Genomic DNA, 16,476 nt, shown 5'->3' on the forward strand with positions numbered 1-16,476 from the left:
GGATGCATTATTTTGGGGGAGGAATAAGGTGGCAATTTTTATTTTAATTGTGATTTTTCATTTAAAAAATAACTGCATGGTACCTTTTAATTTCTTTTTTTTTAAGTTTCAAGGGGATCTTTAATAATTTCACGTCAATGTTTAACGTCTTTAAACTTTAAAATATACTCAATGTGTTAGTTTACTAACTCTACTTTTGTCACTGGCAACCTATTTAACGTCTAGCAAGACTAGATATTGTAAATTAGGACTCACCTGTCCTTTATATACACTATATACAGAACAAAATTAAAATGCATAGACACAAGAGACAATGGTCAATCTTGCTTCACCATAAACCCACTGGTTGAAAGACCTCAGCACGTCTCCTCCCTCCCTGAGCAGTGCAAGCACCTTATGTACTGCTCAGGAGTGATTTTATCATTCCATTTCCAAAAGACAAAATTTCATTATGAATTTTAGTAAAACTATATCTACAAAATGAATTATTTACTACCTCTACTTTTAACATACTTTGTGCACTTCTAAACATCTAGAGAGACCAGATGTTTTAAATAAGGACTTAATTGTCCACTATATACACAGTAGTGTTGAATAAACCATACACATGTAACAATGATTCTGTCTGAAAGTATCTTCTAAGCAAGAGCATTCAGGAGCATTCTAGCCTAGAACCTTTCATTTCTTCCAACTCCTCTCTAGTATCACACTTGATACAGGTACGTAGTCACAGATGTTACAATTTTGCTTCTGAAGTCTTTCTCAGAAGACAGCCTTTCTATGAATTTTAACACAATGCATACACATGTGTTAAGTTTACTAACTCTACTTTTGTCATACACTGGCAACCTCTTTAATATCTAGAGACTTGATATTATAAAATTAGGACTCATTTGTCCAGTCTATACACATTATATACAATACAGCAAACTTAAAATGTACGTAACATACAAGGGAAAGGATAAGCTGAATGTCTCCCCTCTCTCTCTCTCTCACACACACACACATGCAAACACACACACACACACACATACACACACACACACACACACACAACTTTTGCAGCAGTTTTTCTGCCACTTTCTTCAACCCAGTGAACAGACAGTACACTGTTCACAGAGGTGGTTTAGCAACTCCATTTCCAAACAGACAGTATTTTCCCAAACTTTCCAAAGCTATTTACAGTATTATTCTACTTCTACTTTTTAAGTACACCAAGCACTTCTAAATACCTTAGAACTGGCTATTTCATTTGCGAACTTGCATGCTGTGCTCACAGCACTGGTAAATACAATTGCACATGCAGCAGTGGTTATGGTCCGAGGTATCTTCTAAATATGGCCATTCCCTCAATTCCTTCTTTCCAGTGGACAAGTACAGGTATATGTAATGCTTAGAGATAGTTAAATTCATATCTAAATGTCATTTGTAGAGAGAAAGCTTCCTATGACAATGCAACACAAAGTACACAAAATGTGCTAATTTTACTACTTTGTCATACACTGGCAACCTCTTTAACATCTAGAGACTAGATGCTGCAAAATTTGGACTTTATTTGTCCATTATATATACACTATATACACAGCAAAACAAAATGCACACTATAGAAAAATGGCACCTGAGGATGTCCAGGTATGAACACACTAGCATATGACCTTTCACAATTGCTCCCTTCCACCTCCTCCAAACCAATGAATGAGTACAGGCAGTACATGTCATTCTGCTCACAGAATGACATGGTGGTTTCCCCATTCCATTCCTTAAAGACAACATACGTTGGGCACTTCTAAACATCTAGACAGACTAGATGTTTTCAAGTAAGGACTCAGTTCGTCCACTATATACATAGCAGGCTTCATTGACTGCACATATGTAACAAATTATAATCTGAAAAGTGTCTTCAAAATATGAGCATTCTAGAACCTTTGTCCACCTACCCAGTATGCTAGAATGCTCAAATTTTCAGAAGACCTTTTTTAGGGATTTAACACAAAACATACAAAGTCTACTAACTATTTTTGTCATACACTGGCAACCTCTTTAACATCTAGAAAGCCTAGATGTACTTTAGGACCTCTTTGTCCTTTATATACACTATATACACAAGAAATTAGAACAAAATGGGACAATGTGACTCTTCACTGTAAGCACTGGTGTGGCCCTCTTTACATTTCTTTCTCCTTGGAACCAGGGCCTACAAAGCACCATGCCTACAACTCAAGCGTTGGACCATCCCCCCCTTCCCCCCACTCCATGCATTCCACAAGGCTTATAAGACAGACGTTTACACAATGTGTTATTCCCCTACTCCTACTTTAAAAATACATCAGGCACTTCAGAACATAAAAGATACTTAAGCACAGTCGACTCTATATACAGCGAGGGAAATGAGATGCACACAGATCCGTGACTGTCACTGGATCGTATTGGTCGATAGCCTCTTCTTCTCTTCTGTTCCACGTCCTCCATCCACAAAACAAACGCGGATGGAGTGTCGCTCTGGTTCTCGCCTAGAGGTGGTCTACCATCGCCATTCAAAGTCACTTCCAGAAGACATTTCTATGGTTTTTACAGAAAATGGGCCCTGACAGCAAGGGTGACTTTCTACCTCTACTGTGTCAAACGTCGGCAACCTCTTCACGTCTGCAAAGTCCAGAAGGACTAAAAGTCGTCTTTTGAAGGTTGGGGGAGGTTGAGAGCAGCCTTTTCATATTATATACACAGGCCTAGAACCGGCCAGTAAGTCTTCGCGGGCTTCCGTGGGCACCCGTGGTCGTCACCACCGTTTCTCCGGTGGCACCAGCCCAACCGCCGGGGCCACCAACCATTGCACCTGCTGGCATCCGGGGCTCCACTCACCTTCCAGGACTGTTAGGGTCTTAGTCGGTCCTGGTGGCGGGGCAGGGAGGTCACCCCAGGCTCCGGACCGGCGGGCTCCGCGGTGAGCTTCCCAGGCCGCCTAAGGTCTCCATCCTCCAGCCCCACAAAGCCTCCGCCATTCTTCTGGCTTTGCTGCGCCATGCCCGTCCGCCACCACTCAAGGGAGCCGCGTCCTAGGCAGCCAGGTGAAGCCTGTGTCTGGGCCTGGCAAGATGGAGCCCGGGCTCCGAGAAGCCACCGCTGCCTTCAAGTCATCGTGGGGCCTGGGGTAGGGGGGCGCGGGGATGCGGAGAGCTCGCTGCTGCGAGTGCCCCTGAGCCTGCGGGAGGACGGCTGGGTGTGGACCGGCCCCCAGGGCCCTCCGCTCAGCCTCTGGCCTGGGGCCGCCAGGCCCCAAGGGCCCCGGGGAAGCAGGCCGCAGTCCGTTACCTCCGCGCTCTCCACCTTTTAATTTCATTAATCAGAAAAAGTAAGACCCAAATTTGCAGAATGGAAGCCTTAGGTGAGAACCAAGAAAAAAGGGGTCCACCCAGACTATGTGTGACAAGTAAGCAAGGATGGGTAAGACTGGAACCGGAACTAGGGATCACTGCCAGCCTTCTTCCTGTGAACAGAGCTGGAATAGGAGGATGCCAGCCCAGAGCAGGACTTCCACAAAGTCCCAAGATAATTAAGTCCAAGATCCCTCCTCCTCTAACACCAGCTGCTTCTCTGGGCTTTTGCAGGGACTCCAGGAAACCTGAGTATGGGACTCCCTTGAGTGTTGGATCTGAGTTGGAACTGAGCAACCCTCGATACAGATGATTGGCTGTGGACAGGCAGACCTGGGACTTTTTCTGAATGAAGGCTGTCAGAAGCAGAACCAAACTCAGCTGGGAGAGCAGTGGTGGAAAAGTCTTCCAGAGGGGACTTTCCAAACTTGTCCTGACGATCCTGGCACTTGTCCTATTTTAACCTCCTTGGTGAAGGATTCCGTAAGAGCAGGGTTCCATCAGGGCTGATCTTTGCATCCCATTCCTGTCTAAGGCTGAGTTAATGAGCTTCTTCATAAAGAAGCTTCTTGAGTCCTGAATAATGCCATATACAAAGCATAGTTCTATTCTGGTTTACTGTAACCCTTCCTCCCTTTTTCATTTTTTCCTCCTTCCTTCCCTTTTTCCCTTCCCCCTTCTCTTTCTTTTTCTGTTTTTGTAGTACTGAGGTTTGAACTCAGCACTCTTGCTTGCTAGTAAGGTGTTTCTTCCATCAAGGCTATGTCCTTGGTGCCTTTTTGTACTATTTTTCAGATAATGTCATGCAGTTTTTTCTCAGAGCTATCCTAGACTGTGGTTTGCTTATCTCTGCCAGCCAGTGTAGCTGGGGTTAAAGTTGTGAACTACCACATTGGGGCTTCTTTGGTAAGATGGTTTCCTTGTTGAGTTTTTACCCCCATGTTCATTTCCTCTGTGGCATTTTCTTTAAGACAGAGTTGTCCTTTGTGTACAAAGATAACCTATAGTAGGATAGCCTGTTCAAACCTGTAGAATTTATCAGAATTCATAACACAGAGAAGGTTTTTCCCAGAATACTTCCTGTCTTAGCTAACAATATATATCCCTAAAGATGAGGCATTCGGTGGGGGGGGGGGGGCGGGGAGAGATGATTTAGAAGGGAATGCCTATGTGAAAATGTGAGAAAGTAGGCTATTTTCAGTTTTGCTATGCTTGAAAGCTTGGCAAATCAGGAGGCACATAGAGAATTAACCCAATCTGTTTCCTGCTGTGCTCCCACTGTGACAGAATCTCTGAAGGCCTTGCCACCTGCCTTTCATTAAGAGAGCCACTGGCACCATGTTAAATCAGGCCCTGGCTCTGGGGCAGGATTGCTTTGCAGGATGTAGACCAAGCATCTCAGTGGTAAGCTTGTTGCTTTCGACAGGGCTAAGGAAGAAAATGTGATTTTGTTGGTGATAAAATGAGAAAGCAACTAATGGCCAAAGTAAGGGAGAAAATTTCTGATGAGTGTTTTTAGCATGGTGTCAGGACTCCTAAAGCTACAGACTAGAAGTGACTAATTAGATTAAACCTGAAAGTTAGGATATGCTAGGTTAAACTTTAAATAAAATGTGGGGACAAATGGCTTAGTACAGCAGTCCTAGACCAGGCTGTTTTGTCCAGCAGAGGAAGGAAATTCAACATGTATGAACCATTCACTAGAAATACTTGATACTTTCCTTGTGATTTTATTTAGTCATAAAAACAAAAATAAGTTCATCTGGGTGCCAGTGGTTTAGGCCTATAATCTAGCTACTCAAGAGACTGAAAAATGGTTCAAAGCCAGCTCTGGTAGAAAAATCCATGAGACTCTCATCTCTAAACAAAGAGCTGGGAATGAAGTTGTGGCTCAAGTGGTAGAACATTAGCCTTGAGCAAAAAAAGTTCATGGATAGCACCAGACTTTAAGTTCAAGCCCAAGGACCTGCATGCACTCATGTGTGAGCACACACACACACACACACACACACACACACACACACACACCATACAGTCTTGTCATACTCTGTCTAATATAAGTCTCATTTGTAAATTAAGACACAGATGCTCAGAAGGATTTAGTGACTAACCAAAGGTCACATAGCTGATAAATGGTAAAATCTGCATTACACATTGTCCAATTGTCTCCATAATTTGGAGGTGGAAGATCAGTATGAACTGTCTTTCTTATATTTGGCTCAGCCAGGTGGTGACATAGGATCTGCTTTCTCACACATACAAGCACACACACACACACACACACACACACACACACACATGCATGTGTAAATATCCATGTATGCACATTTCAGAGAGAGACAGAGACAGAGAGACAGGAATAAGAGAGACATAAAGAGACATGGGGGACATTTGTGCATGTGTTAAAGAAGATGTGGTGACTAAGACATAATTTGCTTTACTACAGCAATCTATTTGATTGAGTTCCTAAATATGACAAGTTACCAAGAGAATGACCTCAGCAATTACTGCCAGAGATAGTGATTGACACTCAAGACCCTCTTTCAAGGACCGATTACTAGTAGAATGTTGTTGTTTTGATGAGTTTTTCTCAAGCATTTACTTACTGCCTTGCTTACAACCCTGCTCTGACTCACATTGGATTCTATGTATGCTGTGCTGCCAACCCGTCACCCATTACTGATGACTGACTGTGTCACAGTTTGTCTTGGCACTAATAATTCATACAGAGAAACTATCAAATTTTGGAGACCTGTCCTTTCCTTCTCAGCCTATGCTTTCAACAGCATCAATCTTAAGTGCATCTGAAACTAGACAACCCACCACTTTAGGTATGGGCCTATGAGAGTATGGCTTCCCACACTTGGCTTCCCAAGGAGGTCATGAAGCTGGGTGTGGGCCTAAAATAATACATGTCAGGAACAGAAATGACCTAGTAGTGGTGCTTAGTTCAGAAGCTGAAAGACAAATAGCATATTGACTCTGAGTGAGGTGAGAGGCCAGAACTGTCCCATGATGATTGAGAGAGGAGTCAAAGGACGCACCACCTCGTCTGTATGATAAGAAAGCTAGGCCTGGAGAGGAAAAGACCAGATGGCTGCTGTTTTGGTTTGTTTTGTGCCATGTGTAACAAATGAGCGCCCTTTCCCTCCCCCATAGTCACTCAGAACGGTGCAGGATGAACAGCCACCAAACCTGAACTCAGAAACACTCCAAAATCTGAAACATATTGAATGCTGACATGACTGCAAGTGGAAAATTCCACACCCAATTGGTGAGTCATAGTCAAATTGCAGACCCAGTCAAATACTATATAAAATTATTTTCAGATTATCTGTATAAGGTGCACATCAAATGTAATGAATCTTGTGAATTATGTTGGGTCTTACCATTTTGTATATACCCAATCTTCTAATCTTAAAAAACTGAAATCCAAAATAGCTGTAATTTTATACGTCAAAAATTTGTAGTTTGTGTAATGGGCAAACTGGAGCAGAACTGGCTTTTCTACTTCATTTATTTTTGTGTACAGGTCTTGGGACTTGAACTCAGGGTATGGGCACTATGCTTGAGCGTTTTTGCTCAAGGCTATCATTCTACTGCTTGAGTAACAGTCCATTTCTGCCATTTTTGATGTTTAATTGGGGATAAGAGTCTCATGGACTTTTCTGCTTAGGTTGGCTTTGAACCACAGTTCTCTGAGTCGTTAAGGGTAAGCCACTGGTACCTAGCATGGATATTCTACTTCTGAGATGTACAGATGGTAAGATACTCTTGGCTATTGGCTGGGAGCTTGGCTAGGTAGAAAGCCAGGGGTTCTGTTCCTTTTCTATATAGGCAGCTTTCTGTGAGACACTCCACGGGTTGCTTAGATTTCCTAACAGCTTGGCAGCTGGGCTCTGAGAATGAGAGAACCAAGGACACCTGTAATTTCTTTCATGACTTGCTTCGGGAAGCACCACTGTGGTCACATTCTACTTGTGAAGTCCATACATGCATGTTCTCATACAAAGAGAGGGCATCTAGATATTAGTTGTTGTGGAAGACTTGTTAAAATCACACTCAATGGGCAAATGAGATGAGAACATTGCTGTGACCGTTTATAGGGGAAAAAATCAGCAAAAGTGAAGTATGGTAATATATACTTCTACTCTCAGGAATCTGAGTCAGGAAGACAGAGAACTTAAGGCATGCCTAGACAACATGGTGAATTGAAGGCCAGTCTGGGCTACATGGCAAGGCTTGGTCTCAAATAAATACAGAATACAAAACAGAACATAATGAAATACTGAAACACAGCTTAGCAAAGGTAAATAGGGAGAGTGCAAGGAGAGAAATTCCAAAAGGCATTCCCATGCTTTGGCTTTAAGACCTCTGATTTACCTTTTTCTCTGTCTCTGTCTCTCTGTCTCTATCTGTCTGTCTCTCTGTCTCTATCTCTGTGTGTGTGTGTGTGTGTGTGTGTGTGTGTGTGTGTGTGTGTGTCTGCCTGTCTGTCCGTGTGTCAGTGTTATACATGCCTGAATATGCATCCGAACATATTTGTCATTACTGGAGCTTGAACTCAGGCCCTCATATGCTTGGTTTTCTGTTTTATTCCTGGCTGGCATTCTATCCTTGAGCCATGTCTTTAGTTCCAAATTTTGCTGATTAATTAGAGTTAAGAAACTGAGGCATGATAGTCATGATTATCTAGGCTGACATCAAACTTGGATCCTTAGATCTAAGCTTCCTAAGTAGTCAGGAATACAGATGTGAGCTAGAGAGTTGGGTGTTGATTAGAGTCTTGAGTTTATAAATCAAAGCTAAGAATGGTTGGCAAATCTGGATTTAAGGAATAATTTAACTCAGAGTTTCACAAATGTATTCAGTACGCACATAAAGTACTTTTAACTTTGTGGGCCACAGTTTTGGTCCCAGTATTTAACACAGCCATTATTGCATGAAATAGATAATACAGAAATGAATGAATGTTGTTTTATTCCAATAAAACTTCATTTATAAAACCTGGCAGTGGTCTGTATTTGGTCCAAAATTATAGCTTACTGGCATCTAGTTTAGTTTAGTGACAGCAGAAGATACATGTAGTGTTTTTCGCCAAGAGGACAATGAAAAGAGGGAGGGTGTTTATGAAACTTTTAGGTTAGTATGTTCTGCAATTGGCTCCCAGCTTGGCAAGAAGGGAAGGGAAGACTTGAGGGAAGTCACAGGAAGGATTCCTGGTCCCAATCACATCATTGAATGGCAGGGGGGCAATATCATAAACAGTATGCGGGAACGACAGCAGGTGGAGGCTCGATAAAGAGGATCCATGTATTGGAGATTGCTCGGTGGTAAAGTAGTTACTAGTAGTGATAACAAAGCTTGGAGTGTACAGCATGGATAGCATGGAAGGAAAGCTTTAGTAGAGTGGAGAATTTCAGACATTTGGAAAAGAGATTGTTTCTTGGATCAGCTATGTACATTCTAGAAATGCTCCCTCTCTCTTTCCTCCTTCTTTCCTTCCTTCTTTCCTTCTTTCCTTCCTTCCTTCCCCCTTCCTTCCTTCCTTCCTTCTTTCCTTCCTTTCTTCCCTCCTTCCTTCCTATTGGCATTACTTATGCAAATTTATAGAGTACAACATAATATTTGATTTGTCTATACAGTATGGAAATATTCAATAGAGGTAACTGATATATCCATCACCTTTCTAACTCACCATTTTTGTGAAGAAAATGTTAAAAATCAATTCTTTGGGCAATTTTGAATTGTACAGTATTATTAATTGTGGTCACAGAGTACTTCAATAGCTCATATCGTAGCTTGTTCTTCAAGTCCTACTAAAACTTTTTTTTGTCAGTCCTGGGCTTGATCTCAGGGCCTGAGCCCTATCCTTGGGCTTTCTCAAGATCACAGCTCTACCACTTGAGTCTCAGCAACATTTCCAGCTTTTTTCTACAACCCAGGTCTTTGTGCATACTAGGCAAGCACTCTACCACTAGACCAAACTCCCAGCCCCCCTACTAAAACTTTTTACCCATGATCAATATCTCACTTTCTCTGGTAGTACCACCATGGTAGTTCCACCATTCTACTCAGTTTCTATGAAATTAACTTTATTGAATTTCATGTACAAGTGATATCATACAGTGTTCATTCGTTTTCATCTGTCTTATTCCACTGAGCATACTGTGCATTTTCTTTTATTATAGGAAATTCAGTGACCAAATTATGCCTATTCAGAAATTTAAATAGGGATGATAAAACTACTTAAGATTTTATATTTAGTGAAAATCTGTTAATGTGTAACTCAAATTCAAAACGATTTCTTCCCTACAGCATTCCTGGAAAGGGGCTGAAAATTTACTAGTATGCAGCTCTAGTGTGACATATGTCACACAGGTGGTGACATTGGCCTTGGTCAAAGGGAAATAGTTACTAGAGTGTTCCATACCTATGACTCCTCAGACCTCTCTGAGGGAATCCCACATCTACATACTAGAACACTTACTGAAAATATCTTTGTATTTAAGGAGTGTGTGTGTGTGTGTGTGTGTGTGTGTGTGTGTGTGTGTGTGTGTGTGTGTTGGAACCTAGTTTTCTGAGGCCTCTGGCAGAAAAAGACTCTACTAAGTGCAGAAGAATAACACTTCATACAGGAGGCAGGCTCAATGACAGATGACAACAGAAAGCATCATGGGAAGTGAGAAATGGCTATTTTTGGTCCCCCTGAATGGATGTATCTTAACTTGACATTTCCTTTGCTTGCAAAACAGGAGAAGCAAGGAGAATAATACAGCGTGATAAAATGATATGGGACAACTGGGGAATGGAAATGAGGACATATTAATAAAATTTTGATTGTATAATTACATTAACTTCGGTGATTGCCTTACTTGCTCCTCATTTGGGTGGAGAATTTTTTATGAGCAATTATTGTGAACTTTTATGTACTCATCTATGAGCTGTGGGTAAAGGTACAATAGAAGTGTGGCTGTGGAGCTTCAAATTCAACTCAAACACCTGCTATTTGGTTCTGATAGAATTTCCCTGGGAAGTACTGATTCTGTAATCTTCTCTCTGTGCTATTTGTGTGATTTTCTTACATTCAGAAAAGATTCCAGAGTTGCATCAAAGATGACTGGGAACCAATTTAAATAATTTGGGATAATCACTGAACGCAAAAGAATTTGGGAAGTTTCTGAAACACCAGAGGTACACAGGCTGTTCTAACACCTTCCTGGAATGCCACATCAAAAGCAGCAGCTTCCCGGAAGGTAAACGTTTTTCATGGAGAATTGCAACCCATCTATGATGGGTTTCCTGTGAAAATCAGGGGTCACTAATTGGATTGTATGAAGCTGTCCACTTTCAATGGTTTGCAATGCAAAAGAGGCCTTCAATCTCCAGAAAAAGGCCAAGAAATTTTTATCAGACAGGTTAAAGGAGTAGAAGGCTATATATGGAGGAGTAGAAAACAAATGATTAAATATTAATTCGAAAATATTTGTCATTTCTTAGAATTTTTTCCAGTTTTTATATACTGGATGATATCTTGGGGATGGTGCAAAGGAAAATTGAAACAAAAATGTTCTACCTTGTGGAACCTGCATTATGAAGGAGGTAGATATATTTGAAACAAACAAACAAGATGGAAAGTCAGTTTTCAGTAGGTAAGGGAAGGAAGGCTTTCTTGATGTTGATAGATTAAATCTGGAAATGAAAGATAAAAATGATTATGGGTCAAACTCTTGGAAAGATGAAATCACTATTAATTTCATTGAAGGCTCTAGAAAGTTTAGGATGGTAGAAATAGTAGGGGGGGCTTTATTCTTGTTATGTGTGATCTGCCTCTTAGCCAACCAAGTTGAGATTTAGTGGTGATTGGATGGATGAAGATGTCTGGAAGTCCAAGTGGAAGCCTTAGCTGGAACTATAAATATAAGAATCATTGGCATAGTCATATTATATAAATTAATTGCATTATATAGGCCTTTATAGGATTATGTGCAAATAAAAATTGAAGGCTAAGCATATGAAGACTGGAATATCTATTGGTCTGGTAATGTAGAGCTTTCTAGAGATTCTGATAAGAGTGGCAGAATTGTAAAACCTGATCACACAGTGTCCAGAGCAAAACAGAGCAAGAGAAATTGAACCAGTAAGTTAATGTAATTCATCAAATTCATTTCTTTATAAAGAGAACTTTGGTAGTAAATGGAATTTGGGGGTCGGAGTCAAGCATTCTTTTTTAATAAGAGAGAAATGACATTGTGCTTTTGAATGTCCACTAGAAAGGGGAAAAATTATGATACACCAGAGGAGAGCTACATTTACGAGTATGTGTGAAGGACAGAAGCCTTGTGCACAAAGGGTTGACTATAGCTAGGAATTAATGCTGTTAATTCATGGCACTAAAAAAAAAGACTAAAGTCATTCTACCCTGACTCTGGATGGGGCATACAGGAATTGGGGGTTATTTAAGGTGTCTGCCTATGGCTTTCATTTGACTGATGGGAGTATGTGAGGGAGATATAAAGTTAGATAAACTGCATTCCAGTGGATTTGGGGGAAGGCTAGTGCGAAATTGAAGTGCTTGGTTAACTGTGAAGGCAGTATATGGCTGGAGTCAGTGCCTTTCTAAAGAGTGGCTTTCTGTAGCCTGTCTTTTCCACTGTCACCCAGGAAACAATCACTAAAGTGATCCTACATCTTAGGTACTTATTTCTCTATTATTTTTCATTTCTATATTCTAATGTTCTGGGTTGAGAGAGAAGGCTATTAGTTTGGAAAGTACTCGGATGTAAAGGTTAAAAAATAGACCTTAGTGTGTAATATCATAGTTTACCTTTACCCATAAGAAGGTATGTTCCAATACACCCAATAGATGCCTAAAATTGTTAATAACACTAAACCTTATACACAGGTTTAGTAAGGTTACCATAAGTGAGGTGACCTCTGAGAAGGCTTCTGAAGGACTAATGGGCATATAAAATCTAGAGTATGGTTTTATTGGACCAAAGAAGGATTCAGGTCTTAGGTGGAACAGAATAAAATGATATCGGTATCATCGCATTTACTGAGAGTGGGATGCAATTAAAACTTTATGAATGGTTTATTTCTGAAATTTCCCGTTTAATGTCTTTTAGGCTTCAGCTGACTATGGGTAATTAAACCTATGGAAGCCAAGATTGTAGGAAATAAGAGATTAGTGTGTCAGTAACTAACTTGAGCCACTTTTAAATGATACTGCACTGTTCCAGAGGTAGGTTGGGAATTTCATAACAAAAAGAAGTAAAAACCCCCTTCTATTATAACATTGCTGTTATTCATTTTGCTCATCCACAGTTACAAATACTCTTTATGTTACTGCTATCATTTTGAATAAACTGTTAACCTCTCTAATCAAATAAGAATCAGAAAATATACTGCACTGTTTTCTCACCCTTGTAGTCTTAGCACTTTAGGAGCCGTGGTTGCAGTTCAAAGTCAGGCCAGGCAGAAAAAACAGTGAGATTCTATGTCCCCCAAAAAAGCAGATATGATTCAAGTGGAAGAACACCAGCTAAGCAGCAAGCTGAGCAAATGTGGAAGCTCTGAGTTTAAATCTTAGTACCCTCCCAAATGTTTGTTTTTGTCTTTATCTGTGTAGAATTGAGTTTCTGACCTATGTCATTTTCTCATTTTTATTTTTGCCAGAAACTCTTTTTCTCCTTCATTTTGGTAATAATGCCCCTTAAGAATACAGGATTGTACAGTTTGGTCAACTCTGCTTTTGCTCTCATGTTTGTAAATGGAAATCTGCAATGTCATTTGTATTTCTTTTGTTGTTGTTGCCAATTCTGGGGCTTGTACTCAGGGACTGAGCACTGTCCTTGGGCTTTCTCAAGGCTTAGAGCTCTAGCACTTGAGCCCCTAGCAACTCTTCCAGCTTTTTCTATGTATTTGGTCTGAGGCATTGAACCCTGTTCTTCATGCATGTTAGGCAAGCATTCTACCACTAGGCCATGCTCCCAGCCCTGTAGTTTGTATTCTGATTCTTATTTTAAAGGATAGTTTATTTTCTGTTCCTTCAAAAATGGACTGATTTTCCTTCTCTTTCCTTCTTTCCTGTCTTTATATCCAGGTATGTCTACCCTGGGTATTTCTTTTGTGTGGGTGGGATATGCTGGATCTACTGGCATGTCAGATATGATGGAGTATGTTGGGCTCACCACAGTTTCACACTAGAGCCTGCCCCTAGACCTTTTACATGACTAGTTAGGTACACTTCATTTTTTTACATATTTTCAAATGACTTATAGGCAGAATGACACACAAACACTCAATACTTAATATATACAGTTGGATAAGTTCAGAGCTAAGTAAGCATATGTGGTACATCCAAATCTACAATCTGTGTTCACAGCACATCCACCTACTAGAAGAAGAATCCCAAATGACCCTTACTGTACACTCTATTTTTATTGACAATGAAACAGATAGAGGAAAGCTTAGTTCCCATGGGTTTTCTCTGGAGACACATTCTTGACTTGTGGGAAGTTGATTTGCTTACTTACCATGTGCTGAGTATGGCTTTTCTAGAAGGAAATTTGGATACTACCAAGTTAGAGTTTATGATGGTCCCATTTTTATTGTTTTTAATATGCTTTGCTTATACTCTTGCGAACCATTTCAGTCTTCCTTAATGTTATTTTTGTTTTTGTTTTTTTGTTTTTACAGGGCTCTACCTGTAGAATGAACATGGAAGCTCTCCTTTTTGGCTTTACCAGAAAGTTATTCCAAAGCTGCTACTGCAACCTATAGAGTCAGCAGTTCTAGCTTCTGAAATGAACTGGCAGTCTCAGGGCTAAGTCTGTGTGGAGGCAAGCACTCTGCTGAATGATGAATACAACCATAAACAGCCTGGACAATGGGCAGCAGACATGTTACTGATCTGGATGATGCCTATTAATATTCTTAATAAGGACATGCAAGTGTCTTTTCAATGTATTATCAGCAAGGACTATTTTACTAGGCCCCTAAATGAAAATAGCCTCAGGGAATTGTTTCACAAAGCTTGGGGACTTGGGAAATTCTAGGAATCTATTTAGAAAGCGGAGGCTGCATTTTTGCACAGTACCAGTCTTGATTTTCTTTAGAAGGGGGAGGTATGGAGTTTCATAAATCCTTAAATCTGGTAGAAAGTACCCAAGTGCCTTGAATAGAGATGTAAGTGAACAAAGAGCATGGTTTGCATTGATCATGGAGAGAAGGTAGTGATTTTTGCAAAGGGAGATAAAGAGAAGATCAAATGCTTTAATAGTTTGCAAGGACTACGTAGAGGCCTGGATTGTGGAAGGGAAGAAAACATTAAAAGGCCCATGCAGATGATCCCATGGAAATGAAATAGAATAAAGTCAACGTTTGTAGGCAAATGTGACTTTTGCTCCTGTGTTTCAGTTAACTCTCATAACAGCTTCAGGAGCAATTTCCAGAATGTAAAAATCCAAGGTTTATTGATGGCTAATCTTAGAGATGAAAAGTGGGATTCTATTCGATGCTACCAGCAGCTGAGCCAATGTCTGATACTTACTGTAATGGGGAAGGCTGTAGAGATAATTTATTTGTAATTGAGGGGAAGGTGGAATTTGATTTGAGAGATATTACCGTCTGATAAAAGAAGTGCATGAATATAGGTTGAAGTTGGAAGTTGAGATGTGAATTTGGAAAGTTGACAATGGCAGCCAGTATAAAGAGATAGGAGAGATGTAGACAGGACCTGGGAATTCTTATGTAAAGGTCTGCTCATTCCTCCTGGAGTGAACAAGCTCCTGAAGTTTGGGGGAAGAGTTGAGAAACTGTGATGGAGGAGAAGGGAGAAGAATAAGGATGAGGGAAAAATGTTTTCAAGCAGATGTTCAAGACAGATGTAATGGCTACCTGAAATTTGGTGATGAATTTAAACAACAAAAAAGCAACATTAGTTTTACTATAGCCACATTCTATAGCTTGATTGCAGGTTTGTGTCATCATTTTTTGTTTGTTTCTTTTTACCTTTTTTTCCTTTTTCTTACTTTCATTTTTTTTGGTGGGTCATGGGACTTGAACTCTGGGCCTGGGTGCTGTCCTTGAGCTCTTCAGCTCAAGGCTACCATCTTACCCTGGAGCCACAGCCCTACTTCCTATTTTCTAGTGATTGATTGGAGATAAGAGTCTTCTAATATTCAGTGCCTGGGCTGGCATTGAACTGCTATCCTGAGATCTCAGCCTCCTGATCTCAAGGCTAGAGATCTACCACTTGAGCCATAGCACCACTTCCAGCTTTCTTCTAAGTATGTGGTACCAAGGAATCGGGTCTTCATTACATGCTAGGCAAGCACTCTTACCACTAGGCCAAATTCCCAGCCCCATTCAGACTTCTTTTATAATATAAAACTCTCAGTTTGTGTTTCTTTACCATTTTCTTATGATTAGACTGAGATTACACATTTTTATTGAATTTAGTTTCACTTTTGGAAAATTCATCTTTTAAAGGATATAATTCAATATTTCAAAACACTATTCACAGAGTTTATGGAAATACCACCACTACATCATCCCAAAACATTTTCCTCATTCCAAAATAAAATCTCGTACCTGGTATATTGTATGTATGTTTATTTGAAATAGGGAAGGGAAGATGGGAAGACAAGATGATTGGGAGGGAGTGGGATGAGGGAAACAGGGACAAAAACATGACGAGTGTCAGTATCCAAGAAGTAATATGCCTATTACCTGACAAATGTAATTGTAACTCCTCTATACATTATCCCGACAATAAAATTTCTAAAAATATTCTCAAAATTATATACTTAGGTTTTAAAAATTCTACAGATTTCAAAACCATGTAGAACTCAAAACTGAATCAGCTTTCCAACCCTAAAGGAATTTCTTTGCTGGCCTCTTGATTGGTTTTAATTCTTGGGGATCTCTTCTTTACTACCAGGTTCTCAACTTGAGCGGCGTAGCTGATGTACTGAATCAAAAGAAGATTCCCACTTAACATCCTGTTACTGAAGTGTCGTGATGAAGCAGAATAGAGCAGGCCACGGCAAGTGTCAAGTGCCGCACCCTGACCTGACTGAGTTGATCTGGAAGGAACTGT

General features: G+C 40.4%; 1 long non-coding RNA gene across 1 annotated transcript; it reads left to right on the top strand.

The window, feature by feature from the left end:
* Positions 1-3,386: 3,386 nt before the first annotated feature.
* On the top strand, positions 3,387-10,543 carry LOC150039766 (uncharacterized). Its single transcript, XR_016534241.1, has 3 exons — positions 3,387-3,854; positions 6,531-6,645; positions 10,463-10,543. It is a non-coding gene; the product is annotated as an uncharacterized LOC150039766 (long non-coding RNA).
* Positions 10,544-16,476: the final 5,933 nt, after the last annotated feature.

This window comes from Megascapheus bottae, unplaced genomic scaffold (assembly GCF_031878675.1).
Source record: "Megascapheus bottae isolate mThoBot1 unplaced genomic scaffold, mThoBot2.hap1 HAP1_SCAFFOLD_58, whole genome shotgun sequence".
NCBI lineage: Eukaryota > Metazoa > Chordata > Mammalia > Rodentia > Geomyidae > Megascapheus > Megascapheus bottae.